Source organism: Felis catus, chromosome F1 (assembly GCF_018350175.1).
Source record: "Felis catus isolate Fca126 chromosome F1, F.catus_Fca126_mat1.0, whole genome shotgun sequence".
In the NCBI taxonomy this organism is placed as follows: domain Eukaryota; kingdom Metazoa; phylum Chordata; class Mammalia; order Carnivora; family Felidae; genus Felis; species Felis catus.
In genome coordinates, this window is record NC_058384.1 from 25,540,329 (window position 1) to 25,561,948 (window position 21,620).

At 40.0% G+C, this 21,620-nt stretch overlaps 1 long non-coding RNA gene across 8 annotated transcripts in view; it reads right to left on the reverse strand.

The window, feature by feature from the left end:
* The window catches only part of LOC111558360, a 59,053-nt gene that overhangs the window by 15,558 nt on the left and 21,875 nt on the right, over window positions 1-21,620 (reverse strand). The window lies entirely within an intron of this gene.

Here is a 21,620-nt window from a genome sequence, read left to right on the forward strand (position 1 = left end):
TGCCTTCAGGAGGAATATGAACATTTGTTTAGGTTAAAAATTGGAATTAGGCAGATGCCAGGGACCTCCAAGAGCTTACTCTCGACACCTAGACACTCTCAACAGTTGCCCAGTTCTGGGTTCCTGGCCTCCCTGACCCATGTGGCCGGCACATGTGCCGTAGGTACCCTGTCAGCCTGCCCCCTTAGCCCTGTGGAGCTGGGGCTCATATCCAACCACTTACCTAGCTTCCAGAGCAAAAGAACCCACTTCCAGGAAATCTTTCTGAGGTGGCAGCTTTAAAATGGCTACAGTCAGTACAGTCAGTACAGTCAGTTGCTTGATAGGGTCCCAGGCTTCTCCAACAATCAAGACTCTCAGGTGTCTTTTAGTAGTGGGTACCCGGTCCAGTCTGCTCAGCCCCACTCTGGCAAGTCAGTCCAGTTTTCATCAGTTCTGTCTTCAGGGGCATTCTTCACATTTGTGTAGTTTATAGCTTGGAATCAGGCGGTGCCTTGTACCCCCAAAAGTCCTCCTCAGTGGCCTGGCCTCTCAAGACCGGTGCTCTATTCCATTTCAATGTCTAACCTGAAGGAAGCTGCACTGAAAGCTCAGTACACAGTCTGTCAGCCATCCTTGGGAAGCTGAGGCCCTCTAGGCCTGTGGAGCTGGGGCCAATGCCTGACCACCGGTGTGGCCTCCAGGGCAGAGGGAGCCCACTGCTCATAAATCCTCTTGAGGTGGCAGCCAATCCATTGGTTGCCTAAAGAAGTTCTGGATTTACCACTGATCATGGCTTTCAGGTGTTTTTATTTATTTTTTTACTGAGAGAGAGCATGAGCAGGGGAGGGGCAGAGGATGAGAGAGACAGAATCTCAAGCAGGCTCTAGGCAGAAAGTGGAGCCATATGGATCCCGAGCCCTGTGGACCATGGGATCATGACCTGAGCCGAAATCAAAAGGTGGACTCTTAGCCGACTGAGCTACCCAGGCGCCCCATCCCAGGTGATTTTTAGTGAATGCTCCCCTGGCTAGCCAACTAGTCTGGCCTCATTCCTAGAAAAGCAGTCCAGATTCCTCCAGCTTTGCCTTTGCTATGTATTGGTTTGATATGATTTCAAACCCATTTGTTTATGACTAAGACAAAAAGTATTTTCAGAGGTAAGTTGTTTTGATAGAAGAATAAAGTCAACTGTGTCAGGAAGTCATTATGTCATCTGTTCTCACAGATAAGAACTAGTAGCTCAGCAGCTGGGAGCTTGTCAACAAAAACTCATGAAGAAGTAAGTGTGCCAAGGGGACATTAGACTACGAATACTGAAAGTTTACGGGTTGATCCGAGAATGATTGGTCTGCACAAGTCTCCACTTTGCTGATCTAAAATAGCTCTCTGAAGATGCTGAGACAATTAGTTCCTGCCATGGTAAAGGTGATCCCTTTACTGACAGCAGCAAAAACCACGCAGAGGCCTTGCTAAGATCATCATTTTGCCCATCAACACCCCAGCCACCGTTCCCTAGTAACCTGCTCTAGCAACACAGGACTTTTCCTGTTACACTGGCAGCTGGACATCAGCTCTCAGTTGGCTAACCTGTCCCACCCCAGTATCAACTCATATAAAGCGTTTAAAGAAGAAACAAGTAGTCCAAAATGGAGTCCTTTGCCTTCAACCTCAGCGAACCAAAACCTTAATGACAGTTTCACCCTATCCCAGGAATATGTTTTTTTTTTTTTTTCAACGTTTATTTATTTTTGGGACAGAGAGACAGAGCATGAACAGGCGAGGGGCAGAGAGAGAGGGAGACACAGAATCGGAAACAGGCTCCAGGCTCTGAGCCATCAGCCCAGAGCCCGACGCGGGGCTCGAACTCACGGAGTGCGAGATCGTGACCTGGCTGAAGTCGGACGCTTAACCGACTGCGCCACCCAGGCGCCCCAGGAATGTAGTCTTTTAAAAGTCAGTCTGAAATTTCCTGATCAGTACCAGTGAGGTGGTGACAGAGAAACAAACCCTGCTGGTCCCCACCCTTATCCTTAAAAGAAGCCATCCTGGCCTGAAACAATCCTTTCTTTTCTTTTGCTAATAACATCCTTGCCCCACCCTCCTTCCTATAAAAACCTTCCATTTAGTACAACTCCTCTGAGCAACTCTTTGCTTGCTAGATGGGATGATGCCTTATTAATGAATTGCTTAATAAAGTCAATTAGATATTCTGATTTATTAGGTTGAGTTTAGTTTTTTAACAAATGTTCATCTGAACTAAATTTAGACTTTGTTCCTTTCATTGCCCTTTGCCTGGAACAATAGTGTGATTAATCTGTGATTGATTCGGAGTATGCTATTTCTTTATTGGCTTATTAAAAGACATTATTGTATGTCCTATTGGCTTATAAAATTCCACACTGAACTGTGTTAAATATAGAACATTCTTGTAATTTGATGCTAATGTTGCCCACAATAGTTACCTTAATACTGATTAACCATAGTATGAACCATTTGGAATGCTCTATTAAGCATCTTGATGATAAAATATCATAGATATTTGTGATTAGCAGAGGAAATAGTAAATATACCTTGCTCACAAACCCTACCAAAATTAGTCAATAGGTGGTTTAGGGGTAGAACGGGTTGTGTAGTAACTTCTGAAGATCCCTAGAGACCTACTGAAGATTTCATCTGGGCAAAACTGAAAATTAAGGAAACTCCAGATGTTAGACTGATCATCTAACCCAGTCAGTTGTATTCTGTATTAAAAAGTACAACTGAGGAAGATGTTACCAAGCTCTTCTTAGGAGCATTAAGTTACATAGATTTCTATTGGCAGAAAGGAAGAGCACTAGTGAGACAGGGAAGCTGCAGGACTCCATAAACATCTGTTTTTTTGGGTCACCTGAGTGGCTCAGTCGGTTAGGCGTTCAACTCTTGGTTTTGGCTCAGGTCATGATCTCACAACTGGTGAATTCAAGCCCCGCACTGGACTCTGTGCTGATGCATGGAGCCTGCTTGGGATTTTTTCTCTCTCCCTCTCTCTCTGTCCGTCCCCCACTCACTCTGTCTCTCTCCAAATAAACTTAAAAAAATTTTTTTTAAAGATTTAAATTAAAAAAACCTGTTTTCTGCCTTTTCCTGCTTCTATTCTTGCTAGAACCAGCACCCCCACTTTACACATGCCTCATAATGCAAACTGTACATCCTTCTTGTAAGGGTCAAGGAGTTCTTTAGAACAGATCCCATCTAAGGAAGGACCAAGTGAGAATAACCAGACAAAGCCATCATATGTGCATTCCAGACCACTGGTACTTGACAACTCAATGCCAAGCCCCCCTGGCTCCAAGGAATAACACCTGGGCCCCCATCTTTGTTCTCACCAGTTCCTTGATGCCTGAGAGGACACATACAATAAACCACAATCCTCAATAAAAACCCCAGGCCCCAAGTGAAGTTGAGACTCTCTTCTTTCCTTTCTGAGTCTCCCAGATACCCTGTATCTATACTCCCTCTATACCATCAGTAAACTCTGCTTTCACTTTCTGCTGGCTCACATATCATTTCTATCCTGTGTGCAGTCAGGGATCCTCCTGGCTTGTCCTGCAAGACCCCCTCTGGGTCCTGGGATCCAGCCTGCTGGCATCACTAACACAAAAAATGTATCTCCAGTCTTGAGAAACTTAACAGAACACCATGGGGGAGGGGAAGGGGGAAAAAAAAAGTTAGAGGGAGGAAGGTAAACCATAAGAGACTCTTAGATACTGAGAATGGACTGAGGGTTGAAGGGGGGTTGGGGAGAGGGGAAAGTGGGTGATGGGCATTGAGGAGGGCACTTATTGGGATGAGCACTGGGTGTTGTATGGAAACCAATTTGACAAGAAATTATATTTAAAAAGTTTATCTCCAGGATAGGAAGAAATCCAGAACCTTTTGCCTCTGAGGGACTAATTCACATCCTGAAGATGACACTTACTTTAACTTTTTTGACCCTAGTAACATTAACTAGAAGCTAAGCCCATGATAATAGACAAAATGACAAATGTGATAATAGGGAACCAATCAGTCCTGAAGAGAGAGCTTATACCAGATAAGAGATGATAAAAATTAAAATGGAATCCCAATAGGGGTGCCTGGGTGGCTCAGTTGGTTGAGCATCTGACTCTCAATTTTGGATCGGGACATGACTTCACAATTTTGTGGGTTTGGGCCCCATGTCAGGCTCTGCATAGGCAGTGCCAAGCCTGCTTGGGATTCTCTCTCTCTCTCTCTGTCTCTGCTCCTCCCCTACTCATGCTGTCTCTGTCTCTCTCAAAATAAATACATAAAAATTTTTTAAAAAATAAGAAAAATAAAATAAAATGGAATCCCAACAAACTGATTTGGATACAGAAATCCAGTGGCTATTAGATTTATGGTTCAAAGGAGGACAAAACCTGATCTTCACAGGAGCAGAGGTTGTGTACCTCAAACCCATTACCACTGACACTAAACTGAATCAGCACCTTAGAGCAACTGGAAAAAATAATATTAATTTACAAAGATCTTTGATTGGGTAGCAGCAACCTGGAGGTTAAGATGGCATATACCTAACATATTATCCCTTATGAACATCTCCATGGAAAACAGCAGGGGAAGCTAATATAATAATGAAATTAGGACTATTAACTGTGATTTATGAAAAGGGACAGACACATACACTGTGACATGTGGAAGCAACAGAACAAATTAAGAGGTCAACTTTTAAACTGCATCCTGGTGGGACAGAACAGCATTATTTACAGTATTTGCAGGCACCAGAAACCCAGGGGAACTGATTGGTAAGAACAGCTGAGGAAGTAAGTCAAGATAGAGGCTGTAAGAGAAAGGCTGTAAGGGGTGCCTAGCTGGCTCAGTTGGAAAAGCATGCTATATTTGAACCCCACTTTGGGTATACAGAATACTAAAACAAAACAAAACAAACAAAAAACTTAAAAAGATAAAGCCTGTAGCTTGTAGCTTTAACACTCCTCTTTATAGACAACAGCTACAGCTAATAAAATAGACCCAATCAAAATAGACCATCTAGACTATCTACATAGTCCATCTACAAAAGAGACCATCCAAATCTACAAGGCATTTTTGGCTACCTAGACCATTTAGACCACCACCCTTGAAAACAAATTATAAAAGTAGAAACTAAAATAGATACCCCTGAAATATATAGGAGAGGTAGGGAAACAGAAACAACAAATCTTCATAGTAATAGACCTACAGAAAATAAACCCACATATACCCACTAGTCCATTTACTGTAAATACTACCCTCTTATAAAACATAATCTCATTAGTGGACAAATCACTGCTAGCCAAAGAGAGCAAACCCTATGAGCTCCCCATAGGGATTCAGCAGTCTCCTCCTCTTGGCTCAAGCCAGAGACAATTGTTTGTACAAATAGAAACCCCTTCTGCAAATAAAAGCACGCTATGTATACCACTATGTTGTTAGATACTGGATCTCAATAACAGTGACACAATGAGATCCTACTAATTTAGAAAAATTAAACAAAAAAAAAGGACTGATTGAAGGATTAGAAGGAAAACTAACCCCCATACACATGGGTACATATGTAGATTCCTAACAATGAGGACAGACTTTAAAACTAAATGCCTTATAAGTCCCAATTTAGAAAACATTCTTAGACTGGATATAACAGGACAAACAAATAAAAGGAAAACATTCAGGAACTTCTAAAGGAACAAATGATTGTGTCTCCTATTTTATAATATAAATAACTCAATCTGGCCTGTGAAAAAGTCCAGAAAGGTCATATAGATTTATAGATTTTAGGAATTTAGGAAAATAATCTCCCCAAATTGAGGGAGCACTCCCAAATAAGGGCATTATCATGAACAATATCACCACTGGATCTGGCACTGATTACATGGGGTAGACTTAGCTGTCATGTTCTTTGCTATTCCAATTGATCAAGACAGCCAACCCAAGATGCATTCACAAGGGAAGGAAGATGATATGTTTACTAGGTTACCAACAGGAGACCTTAACAGCCAGTAATAGCTTGCAACTTTATTTCTTTTTCTTTTTTTTAAAAATATATGAAATTTTTTGTCAAATTGGTTTCCCTACAACACCCAGTGCTCATCCCAAAAGATACCCTCTTCAATACCCATCACCCTCCCTCCCCTTCCTCCCACCCCCCATCAGTCCTCAGTTTGTTCTCAGTTTTTAAGAGTCTCTTATGCTTTGGCTCTCTCCCACTCTAACCTCTCTCTCTCTTTTTTTTCCTTCCCCTCCCCCATGGGTTCCTGTTAAGTTTCTCAGGATCCACATAGAAGTGAAAACATATGGTATCTGTCTTTCTCTGTATGGCTTATTTCACTCAGCATAACACTCTCCAGTTCCATTCACGTTGCTACAAAGGGCCATACTTCATTCTTTCTCATTGCCACGTAGTACTCCATTGTGTATATAAACCACAATTTCTTTATCCATTCATCAGTTGATGGACATTTAGGCTCTTTCCATAATTTGGCTATTGTTGAGAGTGCAGCTTGCAACTTTCTAACACAAGACATCCAGGCCTTTTGGGAAAACAGAACACAACACAACACACACACACACCAGCATTTCTTATATTGATGACATGCTCATTTATGGTGCTAACTTGGAACAGACTAGGGTTGTAACAGAGTTCATTGAATTCCTTACACTCAAAGCATGGACAATTAACTCAAGTAATGTCTAAGGAGCCTACACTACAGTAAAATTTCTAGGCACAATTTGATCCTCTGAAGGCAGAAAAATAGCAGAGCCAGTCATAAATAAGATAGATTGCATCCCAGCTCCTACCACAAAAGAAACAGCTCAGAAACTGATAGGACTGGGGTGCCTGGGTGGCTCAGTTGGTTAAGCACCCAACTTCAGCTCAGGTCATGGTTTCACGATTCATGAGTTTGAGCCCCGTGTCGGGCTCTGTGCTGACAGCTCAGAGCCTGGAGCCTGCTTTGGAATCTGTGTCTCCCTCTTTCTCTCTGCCCCTCCCCCACTCATGTTGTCTCTCTGTGTCTCTCAAAAATAAACAAACATTTAAAAATTGAAAAAAGAAAAAAGAAACTGATAGGACTGTTTGGATATTGGAAACAGCACATATCACTAATGGGATATTTTCACATGGTCCAAGACCAGATACTAACCAATTGAAAGACTCACCTGAGCACTCTATGAAGCCCTAAAAACTACATAAGCCAATTATACTGAAACTCTGATAGCTTATTCTGGAGTAAAGCAGACCCCTGAGAGAGAGGAATTATTCCTGACCATAAATTCCTAACATAGAAAATGTATATTTCCATGCAGGATTAATGGATGAAGGGTCAGCTCTCTGCATGAATTGAGAAAATCTCCACAATTCCAGACATAGATTTTATAGAATTTCCGAGGGGTGAACCTATTGAAGCTTGAGCAGTTGGGCAATGGGGACCACTCTGGTCCATGGCACTCAACAATGCTTGGTTTGTAGATGGATCAGCTTCCAGGACACCATCAAGAGAATGCTGGCCTTGAGGACTAGTGATGGTCTTACCTTGACAGAATCAGGTTCTGGAGAACACAATGTGCTTAACAAATAGCCATAAATTGGTGAGTAATATGGGAAGTGAGAGTAAGGTAGACCTTTCCTCAGACTTATGGACAGTAGCTAATGGAACAGCAGTTTTGGACATGAACAGGGCAGAAAAATTACTAAATAATACCAAATAAGAACATAATGAAGTAAGGACATAGGGCAGAAAATAGCACTGGCTGGCATCTCCATGTTTATCACTGATGTTTCTGCACATCAGAAGAACAAGTCTGAAGTAACCAAATTTACTAGCCAGATAGACAAACTCGGTAGGTAAACTAAAGAAGTGGAGATACCTAAAATTTAACTTAAATAACCTAATAATTTATGGCTAATGAGGAAACCAATTCAAAGCATAACTATACATAAACGAGAAGGACAATGGACTTACAACCTGAACACACAGATATGCTGAATAACAGAATCATCCCGTGGGCACAACGTCAAAAAGATCTTGTGGCACACATGGCACTGGAACATGTTAGAGGTAAGAAACACGTATGAGCCTACCAAATCCCTCCAATTTCATATTAAGAAATGTGGGAATCGCTGAAAGTTTAAAGCATGCGGGTCATTAATGAATACTCCAGATGACATCAAAGCTGACAGACCCTTCCAAATTATACAAATGATTACATAGGACCCATGCCTGTATCAGAGAATAAACTGTATGCATGCACCATTGTAGACATGGTCAGGAATAGGATTACCCTATTCCTGCAGAAAAATTAATTAAAAATCTGCCATCAGAGCATTAGAAATCTGGATGCTTGCTACGGTAGCCCAGCCATCACAAAATCAGATCAGAGCACCCACTTTACAGGAAAGTGAATATAAGATTGGGCAAAGAAACAAGGCATAATGTGGAAATTCCACTTACCCTACAAACCTACTGCCTCTGGGTCAACTGAAAGGTATAATGATTTGCTCAAGCAAAAGCTTAGGCTGCTTCCTAACAATCTAGATGAGAAAGCTTGGACTAAAGCAATCTGGGAGGTGGCAAGATCTCTAAAGCATAGATATAGAAAGCATGGAAAAACTCCTATTGAATGAATATACAACACTGGGGAAAGGAAGCACCTGCCACTAACAAAACCTATTGGGTGACCTAATGAAAAGGAATATTACATCAAATTAAGGAAAATAATACAATGATTCTATAAAAATTTCATTATAGATATATACCACCTTTTATTATATCAACACTAGAGGTCTACTATTTACTCTAGCATGATGCAGCGTGATTATGCCTGGGGAAATATTGGCAATAATGGTCATAATGACTATAGATATCCTTGAACAGCAAGAAAAATAGGAAGAAATTAAACATTTTGAGGACAGTGCTTTTATTTTGTAGGCATAAAACCTCTGTGCATCTTCAACTCTAACAATTATGAAGTAGATCCATGCAGCACGCTGCTTGCTGGCCATACTATTTTACCTATTGCTTACTACTGGATATCATACTTGCTCTATGTATGAACACTCTTCCAACAGACTCAGCAATAGCAGTATGCCACCATTCCAAAGTGGAATGCACCTACTGGTCCATGTACAACTCCACTGTCTGTGACATCCTCTACTTCCTTCACAGATCACCATCTTGGGTCATCTTATTATAACTAAGGACTCAACAGCATCACCAGCATCATCCATACCTCCAAGTCCAACCCCTCTCCATCTCACCCTTCAGTATCAGCACCGTCTACTCACTGAGAAACCTTTAATCAATGGAAAAATCAAATACTAGGGAATCTAGTGGAAGTCTCCAAAGAATCTCTTCAACAATATCCCCTACTAGACACTGACTTGAAGGATGAAGGTTGGCCTGAACTACTAACTGGTCCCTGTTGTAACCCAGCTTATATACTAAGACAATCAGGTACTGACTTTTCTACTTTCCTTATCATACCTTACTGAATTGAGTATAGCATTGGACACATGACAGACTGTGAAAACCTCAATTTAATTTCTGAGATACTTTGTATGCTAGTATTTTATAAAAGAGTAACAGTTGAGTATGCAGAATGGGCAATTATATCTTTAAATATTAACAGGTGAGAAACTGATCAGTTACTATACTCAATTAACACTGTTTAATCCATATTCACCTATTAGAAAATAAATCAATCCATGGATACCATGTTTAGCCTTTACAAGAATAAGGACAAGTTGTCAGGTGTATAGCAATATATAGGAAACTTAGCATATAACACTTATCATTATCCTTCATGGTAGACATCAGGTTTCTCTCTCACACTGCAGGTTTCTACCGCAAGAACATAGGAACCTAGGTTACTAAAACCTATCATGGTCATATTGGAACCTATAATAGCCGGCTATGCTTTGATATTTAGTATGCAGAACTTTAAATAAGATACAGATCCTCAAATTTTGTTCAGTTTTATCCATATTTGATTATGCTCAATTTATAACATATGCCAGAAACAAATTCACTGAAGGAAGGAAACTCTTGCAGTTCCTTGTTGGACTTGTAGGAAGTTTAATTGGAGGAACAATGGCAGTCATTTTTTTTAAGTAGGCTCCATGCTCAGCATGGAACCCAGCATGGGACTTGAACTCACAACTCTGAGATCAAGCCCTGAGCTGAGATCAAGAGTCAGACACTTAATGACTGAGCCACCCAGGTGCCCCTGGCAGTTACTTTTTTACTAACATTATACTTAATGATGAAAAGCTGAATACTTTCCCATTAAGCTCAGGAACAAGACAAGGATGTCCACTTTCTCCACTTTTACTCACAATAGTTCTGGGAGTCCTGCTACACCTATCAGACATTTCTTTTTTTTTTTTTTTAATTTTTTTAACGTTTATTTATTTTTGAGACAGAGAGAGACAGAGCATGAACAGGGGAGGGGCAGAGAGAGAGGGAGACACAGAATCGGAAGCAGGCTCCAGGCTCTGAGCCATCAGCCCAGAGCCCGACGCAGGGCTCGAACTCACAGACCGCGAGATCGTGACCTGAGCTGAAGTCGGACGCTTAACCGACTGAGCCACCCAGGCGCCCCACCTATCAGACATTTCTATTCACTACTAGCAAAGTAGAAGAAATAGAAATTAATAATCTCTTTTACAATTGAACCAAAAAGGATAAAACACGTAGGGATAAATTTAACCAAGAAGGTGAAAAATTATAAAACACTGATGTGAAATTATAAAACACTGATGAAAAAAATGAAGAAGACACAAACAAATGAAAAGATAATACTGTGTTCACAGATTGGAAAAATTAATATTGTTAAAATGTTTTACCCAAAGCAATCTACAGATTCAATACAATACCTGTCAAAATACCAACAGCATTTTTTATAGATAATCCTAAAATTTGTATGAAACCACAAAATACACATAATAGCCAAAGCAATATTGAGAAAGAACCAAATTGAAGTTCTCAAAATCCTAGATTTCAAGATATAATACAAAGCTACAGTAATCAAAACAGTATGTGCTGGCACAAAAATAGACACATCAATAGAACACGATGGAGAACTGAGAAACAAACCCATGCTTATATGATTAATTAGTCCATGTGGAAGGAGGCAAGAATACAAAATGGGGAAAATATAGTTTGTTTAATAAATGGTGTTTGGAAAACTAGACAGCTACATGCAAAAGAATGAAACAACTTTCTTACACCATACACAAAAATAAACTCAAAATGGATTAAAGACCTAACCATGAGACCTGAAACCATAAAACTCCTAAAAGAAAACATAGACAGTAATATCTTAGACATCCACCTTAGCAACATTTTTCTAGATATGTCTCCTCAGACAATGGAAGCAAAGCAAAAATAGACTATTGGGACTACACCAAAATAAAATCTTTGCACGGCAAAAGGAAAACAACAACAAAACTAAAGGCAACTTACAAATTGGGAGAAGATATTTGCCAATAAGGGATTAATAGCCAAAATATATAAAGAGTTTATGGGGTGCCTGGGTGGAATCTGACTTCGGCTCAGGTCATGATCTCACTGTTTGTGAGTTCAAGCCCCACATCAGGCTCTCTGCTCTCAGCACAGAGCATGCTTGGGATCCTCTGTGCCCCCCTCTCTCTGCCCTTCCCCCACTCTCTCTCTCAAAAATAAATAAACATTAAAAAAAAGAATTTATGCATCTCAATACCAAAAAAAACAAAAAAAAAACCAAAAAAAAAACAATTAAGAAATGGGCAGAGGATCTAAACAAAATCCTAAGACATACAGATGGCCAATAGACACATGAAAAGGTGTTCAACATCACTAATAATCTAGAAAATGCAAATCAGGGTGTCTGGCTGGCTCAGTCAGTAGAGCATGCAACTCTTGATCTCAGGGTCATGAGTTTAAGACCCATGTTGGGCACAGGGCTATTTACAAAAAAAAAGAAAAGAAAATGCAAAATAAACCATAATGAGATATCACCTTACATTTATCAGGATGTCTAGTATCAAAAAGACAAGAAAGTAGTATTAGAGAGGATATGAGAAAAAGGGAACACTTGTGCACTATTGGTAGGAATATAAATTGGTGCAACCACAATGGAAAACAGTATGGAGTTTCCTAAAAAAAAATTGAAAATAGAATTACCATATGGTTCAGTAATTCCACTACTGGGTATTTACCAACCCCCCCCCCATAAGAACACTAATTTGAAAAGATATATGCACCCCTAGGTTTATTGCAGCATTATTTACAATAACTGAGATATGGAAGTAAACTAAGTGCCTACTGATAGATAAATTGATTAAAAAGTTGGTATATGTACATAATGACGGAATACTACTCAGTTATAAAATATGAGATCTTGCCATTTGTGACAACATGGATGGATCTAGAGGGTATTATGCTAAGGGAAATAAAAGGAAAAAAATATATGACTTCAATTTTTGTGGAATCAAAAAACAAATGTACAAACAGAAAAGAAATAGAATTATAAATATGGAGAATAAAATGAGGATGGGCGAAATAGGTGAAAGAGATAAATAGGTACAAACTTCCAGTTATTAAATAGGACACAGAGATGACAAGTGCAGCCTAGGGAATATAGTCAATAATATTGTAATAACGTACGACAGATCACAACTATACTTATTGTGAGCATAGAATGTATTGTTGAATCACTATGTTGTACATCTGAAACTAATAACATTGTATGTTAACTATCCTGCAGTGAAAAAAGACAAAATATGTTTCTCTATAGATTGTCAATTGTTGCAATTAAATTTTGTTAATGTGTGGACTACTCTTAGAACAGCTATAATCTTGGGGCAATACTGGTCATCTGAGATAACAGACAACCCAACCAGAAGTAAAGTAGATATCACATACCCTAATGGCTGTGATTTCTTGGGCAACTGAAAATTAGAAGCAAAAATCTTTACATCATTAAAGGAAAAAAGAATCCCATGATATTGGGGTCCACACTTTTGCCATTCCACAATATCAACAGGGAGAGTGGAGCCTACAGGCCACAGACAGCTTCCTTATGATAAAAGAAAAACATGTTCCTAAGTTGTTGTTGGAATGGAACCAAAGTACCTTTATTAGACAGTGGCTATACCTATGGTAGAAGTACCTATGACTATGGCCATGATGGTCCCTCAATCAGTTACATATACTATGGGAAGCTGACTGGGATAGTATGCACTAAGCCAAGCCTCATCCTATTTTTCAAGGGAAAAATAAGGAACACATGATGGGATGTGTAAAACTAAAACAGGTAATGGATCCTACAGTAAAAAGAAAAATATGTTATTCCAGATCAATAGAAGGTAAAGGAACTATTAAAATAACTGGAGAAATAAAACTTAGGACAAGAAAACTTAGGATAACTTAGGCACATTTGGAAGATGACATGAATAAAGTCAAAATAACTTTGCAGGAATTGAAGAGAGAACAAAACATGCATCCCTAAAATAATGACATCCCTGAATTCTGATGTTAACAACTGAATGTGTGTTTAATAATGCTATGCAAGCTTATAACCTGGAGCATTATAAAAATGGTCTCTACCTGGGTATATATTTGTCAAGAAGTTAAACGGAGTGGTTTAATAAGGTTAAGTTTTTGTTGTTTGGTCTTTAATGTGGTGCCATGCTAAAGAGTTCTTTATTATGTTTATGTTGATATGGTTGTTTAAACTGGTCATTAAACTGTGGTGTAAAAGAATGTGCATCAAGGGAAAAACACTCCCAAAATATGACTGCTTGTGATTAAGATTATAAGTGATGTGGAATCAAGATGGAATGGTATTTTTGTGAGCTTAGATTTGTATTGGGCATTACACCCTTAGTATTAATTAGCATGTGAGCGATTTGGAATGACGGGATGTTGTATATTGGTTTGATATGATTTCATATACACTTGTTTATGACAAAGACAAAAAAAATTTTTAGGAGCAAAGTTGTTTCAATATAAGAAAAAAAATATGTGGAGTCAGGATGTTATTAGCACGTCTGTTCTCACTGAAAATAACTCAGTAACTCAGCTGCTGAGGGAGTCCAGTCGTGAGGGGGGCTTATTAATAAAAACATAAAGAAACAATTATGGCAAGGGGGCATATAGACTATAAATGCTGAGGGTCTGTGAGAATGATCTGGGATTCATTGGTCAGGGCGAGACTACACTGTGTTGAACTGATAGCCTTTAAAGACCTTGGGGCAATTAACTCCTGCCTGGCAAAAGCAACTCTTTCATAGGCAGTGGAGAAAGTTGTACAGAGACCTCTCACAAAGATCATTTTGCCCATTAACAGTAGCACAGTTGTCCCCTAGCAATCTGCTCTAACAACACAGGACGTTTACTTTTGTACTAGCGGCTGGACTTCAGTTCTTGGTTGGGTAAGCGGTCTCTGCCAGGTACCAACTCTGATAAAGGTACATATCAACTAACTTTGAACTTGACTGCTTCCATCTCTCCTTGCCTGGAACAATAGTGTAATTCAACTGACATTGGTTTGAAGTAGACTTCTTTATTAGCTTATTAAAAGACATTATCCTGTGTGCTATTGGCTTGTGAGGTTTGCACAGTAAATCAGCTTTGAATACATTGTTGGCAGGGCATCTGAGTGGCTCAGTTTGTTAAGCGTCCAACTCTCGATTTCAGCCTGCCTCAGGCTCTGTGCTGACAGCATGGAGCCTGCTTGGGGTTCTCTCTCTCCCTCTCCCTCTCTCTCTGCTCCTCCCCTGCTCTCTCTTGCTCACTCTCTCAAAGTAAATAACACTTAAATTAAAAACAAAAATTACATTGTTGGCAAAGACAAATCAGTCTGTGAGCATTATTTGCTTCCCTAAACAAAACAGCCTCCAGGGGAAATATGTGCACCTGTGTAGGTTAGGGCTTGAAATTGGGCAGATGCCTGGTACCTCCAAAGCCTATTCCTGTGCCACAGCCTCAACCAACATTGCCATGTTCCCGGTCCCCAGATACCCTGACCTGCATCACTTGGCATCAGCAGTCCACACCCTGTCAGCTGCCCAGGGCCAGCTGGGGACCTCCAGGACGGTGGAGCTCAGGTAGGTCCTGAGCATCCAACCTCATTGCCTCAAGGACAGAGAAAACCCATCCCCTAAAAATCACTCTGAGGTGGCCATTAAATGGGCAACAGTCAATCCCCATGTGTACTTACTGTTTGCTGGGTCCCAGGCTTCTGTGGCAATCAAGGCTCCCAGAAGTCTCTCACTGGAAAATATGTCAGCCAGCCTACCTAATCCAGCCCTAGCAAGGTGGTACATGTTTCTCCAGCTCTGCCTTCAGGGGAATATATGCTTTGGTATAGGTTAGGGCTGGAATTAGGCAGATGCCAGGTATCCCCAGTAGCCTTGTCCTGTGACCTGGCTTCACAGTACATTGCCCTGTTCCATATCCTGGGTACCCTGACCTGTACCTTCCATGCATGTGCAGTCCACATCTTGTTAGTAGGCTTTTGGCTGCAGGGGCCCTGCAGGGCAGTGAAACTCAGATTGTTCACAACCACCTACTTGGCCTCCATAGTGGAAAGAATCCAATCCCCCAGAATTTGAGGTAGCAGGTTTAAACTAGTGACTGTCAACCTCCATTTTGGACTGGCTTCCTGATAGATTCAAGGCTGCTCCAGACTTCTGGGATCCTTCCTCAGTCTATTATTGGAGGGTACCTTGGCCAGCCATCCCATCCCTACCTGGCAAGGCAGTCCAGATTTCTCCAGCTCTGCTTCAGTGTGAATATGCACATTTGTGCAAGGGAAAACTTGGAACTCGGAGGATGCCATGTGTCCCCAGTAGAGTGCTTCTGTGACCTGGCCTCACCCAACATAGCCTTGCTTCAGGTCCCTAGCTACCTTGACCTTCATGCTATGCATATGTACAGTCATTCCTGCGCCACCTGACTCTGGACTGCAAGGGAAACTCCAGGCCTGTGGAGCTCTGGCTGAACCTCAACCTTCAAAAAGACCTTAGGGTGAAGAAAGGCCTCTCTGCATAATCTTTCTGAGGCAGCAGCTTTATTTTTTTTTATTTTTTTTTTCAACGTTTATTTATTTTTGGGACAGAGAGAGACAGAGCATGAACGGGGGAGGGGCAGAGAGAGAGGGAGACACAGAATCGGAAACAGGCTCCAGGCTCCGAGCCATCAGCCCAGAGCCTGACGCGGGGCTCGAACTCACGGACCGTGAGATCGTGACCTGGCTGAAGTCGGACGCTTAACCGACTGCGCCACCCAGGCGCCCCTGAGGCAGCAGCTTTAAACCGGTGTCAGTCCCCTTTTCATGCTGGCTGCCTAATGAGGTCCAGAACTTCTCCAGCAATCACAACTCCAATGGGAATGGAGGCGGGGGGGATGCCCAGGTCAGCCCTCCTGGTCCAATCCTAGCAAGGCTATTAAGAGTCATCCAGCTTTAACTTTATGTGTATTTGTGTAGGTTGGTCCTTGCACTGAAGCAGCTACCATGGACTCCCAACAGCCGGTTCCTGTTACCAAGCCTCTCTCAACAATTGTCCTGTTCCAGATCTCTGCCTAGCTTGGCCTGCATAGCCCACACATGTGCACTATGAACCTGGCTGGCCAGGGCCTTCCAGGTCTGTGGAATGTGGGCCTATCCACAAATAACAGTATAGAAGTTCAGCTCAAAGCATCTTCAGAGAGAGTGAGGGTAGGCACTGTCAATCTTATAAATTTGCCTGTAGTTTGATGGTCTCTGGTGATATTTCTGAATGGCCTATAGAACAACAGGCATGAAGATTATCTATATTCAAGCTATTGTGGGGATTTCCCTGAAGTTTATATCAGGTCATTCATTTTCAGTTTGCAGGGCTTCAGGAAAAAGGGAAGTTTTAGTTCTCGACGATTCTAAGTTGAAACGATGGGAGAAAATGGAAAATGTTATTTTTGAGAGTTGTGTAGCCAGACACGGGAGGAAAATAAAAGAATTCAGTATCTAGTCTCATTTACAGAACCTCAAACATGATTAATAGAATCTAATATCCACAAAGGGGTGTTACTAAAACATAATTTTTCTCTCTAAAGTGACCACATTTAAAAAAATATATTTATTTATCTTTGAGAAAGAGAGAGAGTGCAAGCAGAGAAGGAACAGGGCAGGGGGGCGGGGGCGGGGAGGGAGACACAGAATCCAAAGCAGGCTCCAGGCTCTGAACTATCAGCACAGAGCCTGATGCGGGGCTTGAACTCATGAACCGTGAGATCATGACCTGAGCTGAAGTCAAACACTTAACTAACTGAGCCACCCAGGCACCCTGAAGTGACCACATTTTTAAAGCTAGCCAAATTAACATTTTTTTGCAAAATAAATTTAGTTTTAATAAACCTGACCTGATCATTTACATAAGTACAGAATAACAATTGATGAGATAGACTCTTTCTCATAGGAAATCTGCAGATTGAAATTTTAAGTCTCTTAAGGGTAAAAGGCCAAATACTTGCCGTCAGACTGCCTGTAATACACATAGATTTGTGTTACTTCCTCTTTTCTTGTGGTTCTCAAAATATTCAGAGGTTCTTGCATTTGCTTGGAAGTAATCTTGTTTCCTTACCTAGTAAGGCTGCTAAGAATCCTATAAACAATGTATTAGGCTGTTTTTCCAAGGGGCTTTATTGGCTCTATAAAGTCAACATTGGTTCCTTAAAACTGGTTATATCTGAGTCTAAACAATGCTTCCAATTATGTCCTGTTACAAGGAGATCATATGCTTTTAAACTTATGCAAATCAGTATAAGGCCCTGCAAAGTGGCTCCTGCCCCACATACCTGACAGACAGACCTGGCCTGGACAGGTACCACTTCAAATGACTCTTGCCCTGGGGGTGGGGGTGGGAGGCTGAAGATGAGGTTGGAGTGGGCAACACATGTCAGCACACATGACAATTTCTGCAGCCAGATCTCTGCACAGGGAAAAGCCCTCCCTTCAGTGGGCCTGCAGCGATGGCAGAGACGAACTGCAAGACAAATAGGCCCACTGCTAGCCCCACCCACCAATAAGCTTGCAGTGGCCACAGGCAGGTCTCTGAACAGAACAAGGGGTAAACCCTATCCACTATGCCCACAGCAGGCAAAGTGGGTTATTGAAGCTGGCTAGACTGAAGGCAACTGAAGATCATCCACAACAAGAGGACATACCCAGCCCAACCAGGGGACACCCTGGAGTACCTGAAGCTGGTGATTTGGTGGGGGAGGAATTATGCTATAGGGCCCCACAGAACTTCTTCTACACAAAGCCACTGTTTTCAAGACTAGAAGACATAGCTGACCTAATACATAGAAATAAACACAGAGAACTAGACAAAAGAGACAGAGGAATATGTCCAAAATGAATGAACAAGGAAAAACCACACCAAAAAAACTCCTAAATGAAATGGAGATAAGCAATATATCTGATAAACAGTTCAAATTAATAGTCATAAAGACACTCACTGGACTTGAGAAAAAAGTAGATAACTCAATGAGAACTTCAACAAAGAGACAGAAATTAAAGTAGTTATTAAAATTAAATTAAATAATTAAAATGAAAAAGGACCAGTCAGAGCTGAAGAATTCAATAGCTGAAATGAAAAATATGCTAGAGAAAATCTATAGTAGATTACAGGTTACAGAAGAACAGATCAGTGATCTGGAAGACAGGGTAGTGGAAAGCAAACAAGCAGAATGACAAAAAGAAAACAGAATAAAAAATGAGAATATGTTAAGGAAGCTCTGTGACATCATCAAGCATAATAACATTTTTATTATAGGGATTCCAGAAGTAGAAGAGAGAAATAAGGGGTCAGAAAACTTATCTGAAGACTTAATAGCTGAAAACTCTTCTAATCTGGGGAAGGAAACAGGCACCCAGGTCCAGAAACCATAGAAAGTTTTAAAGAAAATGAACCCAAGGAGGATCACACCAAGACAAATAATTAAAATGGCAAAACATAAAGATAAAGAGAGAATTTTAAAAACTGCAAGAGAAAGGAAAACAGTTACACACAATGGAAACTCCAGAAGGCTACTAGCTGACTTTTCAGCAGAAACTTTGCAGGCCAGAAAAAAGAGGCATGATATATTCAAAGTGTTAAAAAAAAAAAAAAAAGAAAATACAACCAAGAATATACTACCCAGCAAGATCATTCAGAATAAGGAGAGATAAAGAGTTTCCCAGACAAACCAAAAGTGAAGGAGTTCATCACTCCTAACCCAGCCTCTCAAGAAATATTAAAAGAAATTCTTAAATGGAAATAATAGGCCATAACTAGAAGAAAATTATGAAAGGAAAAATTTTTAATTAAAAGCATACATTTGGTAAAGATAGATTAATCACTTATAAAGCCAGTATGGAGGTTAAAACACAAAAATAATAAAGTTATATTGTAGATATAAAATTATATCTACAAAAATTAGTCAAGGAATACACAAAATAAAAACATGTGAAATATGACCTTACATACATAAAACATGGAGCGGGAAGGAAAATGTAGTGCTTTTAGAATATGTTCAAACTTAAGTAACCATCGAATTAACATAGACTTCTATATAAGATGTTATATATGAACCCAATGGTAACCAAAAGTCATACTCCTATAACAGATAAGCAAAAAATAGAAATCCAAGCTTAACACTGAAGAAAGCCATTAAACCACAAGGGAAGAGAGTAAAAGAAGAAGAAAGGGACAGAGAACTACAAAAACACCTAGAACACAATTAATAGAACGGCAATAAGTATATACCTATCAATAATTACATGTAAATGTACTAAATAGTCTAATCAAAAGACATAGAGTGAATGAATGTATAAACAAACCAGACCCATCTATTTATTGCCTACAAGAGACTCACTTCGAACCTGAAGACTTATACAGCCTGAAAGTGAGGGGATGGAAAAAGATATTCCATGCAAATGGAAGTGGGGAAAAAAAAAAAAAAAAAGCCAGGGTAGCAATACTTATATTGGATAAAATAGATTTTAAAACAAAGACTGTAGGGGTGTCTGGGTGGCTCAGTCGATTAAGTGTCCGACTTCGGCTCAGGTCATGATCTCAAGGTTCATGGGTTCAAGCCCCATGTCCGGCTCTGTGCTGACAGCTCAGAGCCTGGAGCCTGCTTTGATTCTGTGTCTCCCTCTCTCTCTGCCCCTTGCCTGCACACACACTCTCTCTCTCTCTCTCTCTCTCTCTCTCAAAAAACATAAAATAAAAAATAAAATAAAATAAAAACAAAGACAGTAGGGGTGCCTGGGGTGGCTCAGTTGGTTGAGCGACTGACTTCAACTCAGGTCATGATCTCACGATTTGTGAGTTTGAGCCCCGCATAGGGCTCTGTGCTGACTACTCAGAGCCTGGAGCCTGCTTCAGATTCTGTGTCTCTCTCTCTCTCTCTGCCCCTCCCCCACTCATGCTCTGTCTCTCTCTGTCTCAGAAATAAATACACATTAAAAAAAAATTAAAACAAAGGCTGTAGCGAGAGACAAAGACAGGCAGTACATAATGATAACCATCAATCTGACAAGAGGATATAACAATTGTAAATATGTATACATCCAACATAAGAGCACCTAAATACATAAAGCAAATATTAACATACATGAAGGGAGAAATTGGCAGCAATACAATAACAGTAGGGAATTTTAACACCCTGCTTATATCAATGAATAGATCATCCAGACAGAAAATCGCCAAGGAAACATTGACTTTGAACTACACATTAGACCAAATGGACCTAACAGATATATGCAGAACATTCCATCCAAAACAACAGATTACACGTTTTTTTTCTAGTGCACGTGGAACGTTCTCCAGGGTAGATGTCAGACCACAAGTTACCATATGTTAGACCACACAGAAAGTATCAATAAATTGAATAAGTTTGGAATCATATCAAACACCTTTTCTAACCACAACAGTATGAAATTAGAAATCAATTATGAGAAAAACACAAACATATGGAGAGTAAGCAACATGCTACTAAATAACCAAAGGGTCAGTGAAAAAATAAAATATGAAATTAAAATTACATGGAAACAAAAAATTGAAAATACAAACGCCCAAAAACTTTAGAATGCAGCAAAAGTAGTTCCAATAGGAAAGTTTATGGTACAAAGGCCTTCCTCAAGAAATAAGAAAAATCTCAAATAAACAGCCTAAACTTACACCTAAAGGAACTTGCAAAATAACAAATTAAACCTAATGGTAGTAAAATGAAGTAAATAATAATGATTAGAGCAGAAATTAATGAAATAGACAAAGAAAACAATAGAAAAGATCAACCAGAGCTAGTTCTTTGAAAAGATAAACAAAATTGATAAACCAGTTTTGTTCACCAAGAAAAAAAAAAGAGAGGACTCAAATAAAATCAGAAATGCAAGAAGAGAAATAATATTTGACACCACAAAAATACAAGGATTGTAAGAGACTACTATGAAAAATTATATGCCAACAAATTGGAATAGAAGAAATGGATACATTTCTAAAGACCTACAATCTTCCAAAACTAAATCAGGAAGAAATAGAAAATTTGAATAGACCAATTACTAGTAATGAAATTGAATTAGTAATCAAAAAACTTGGA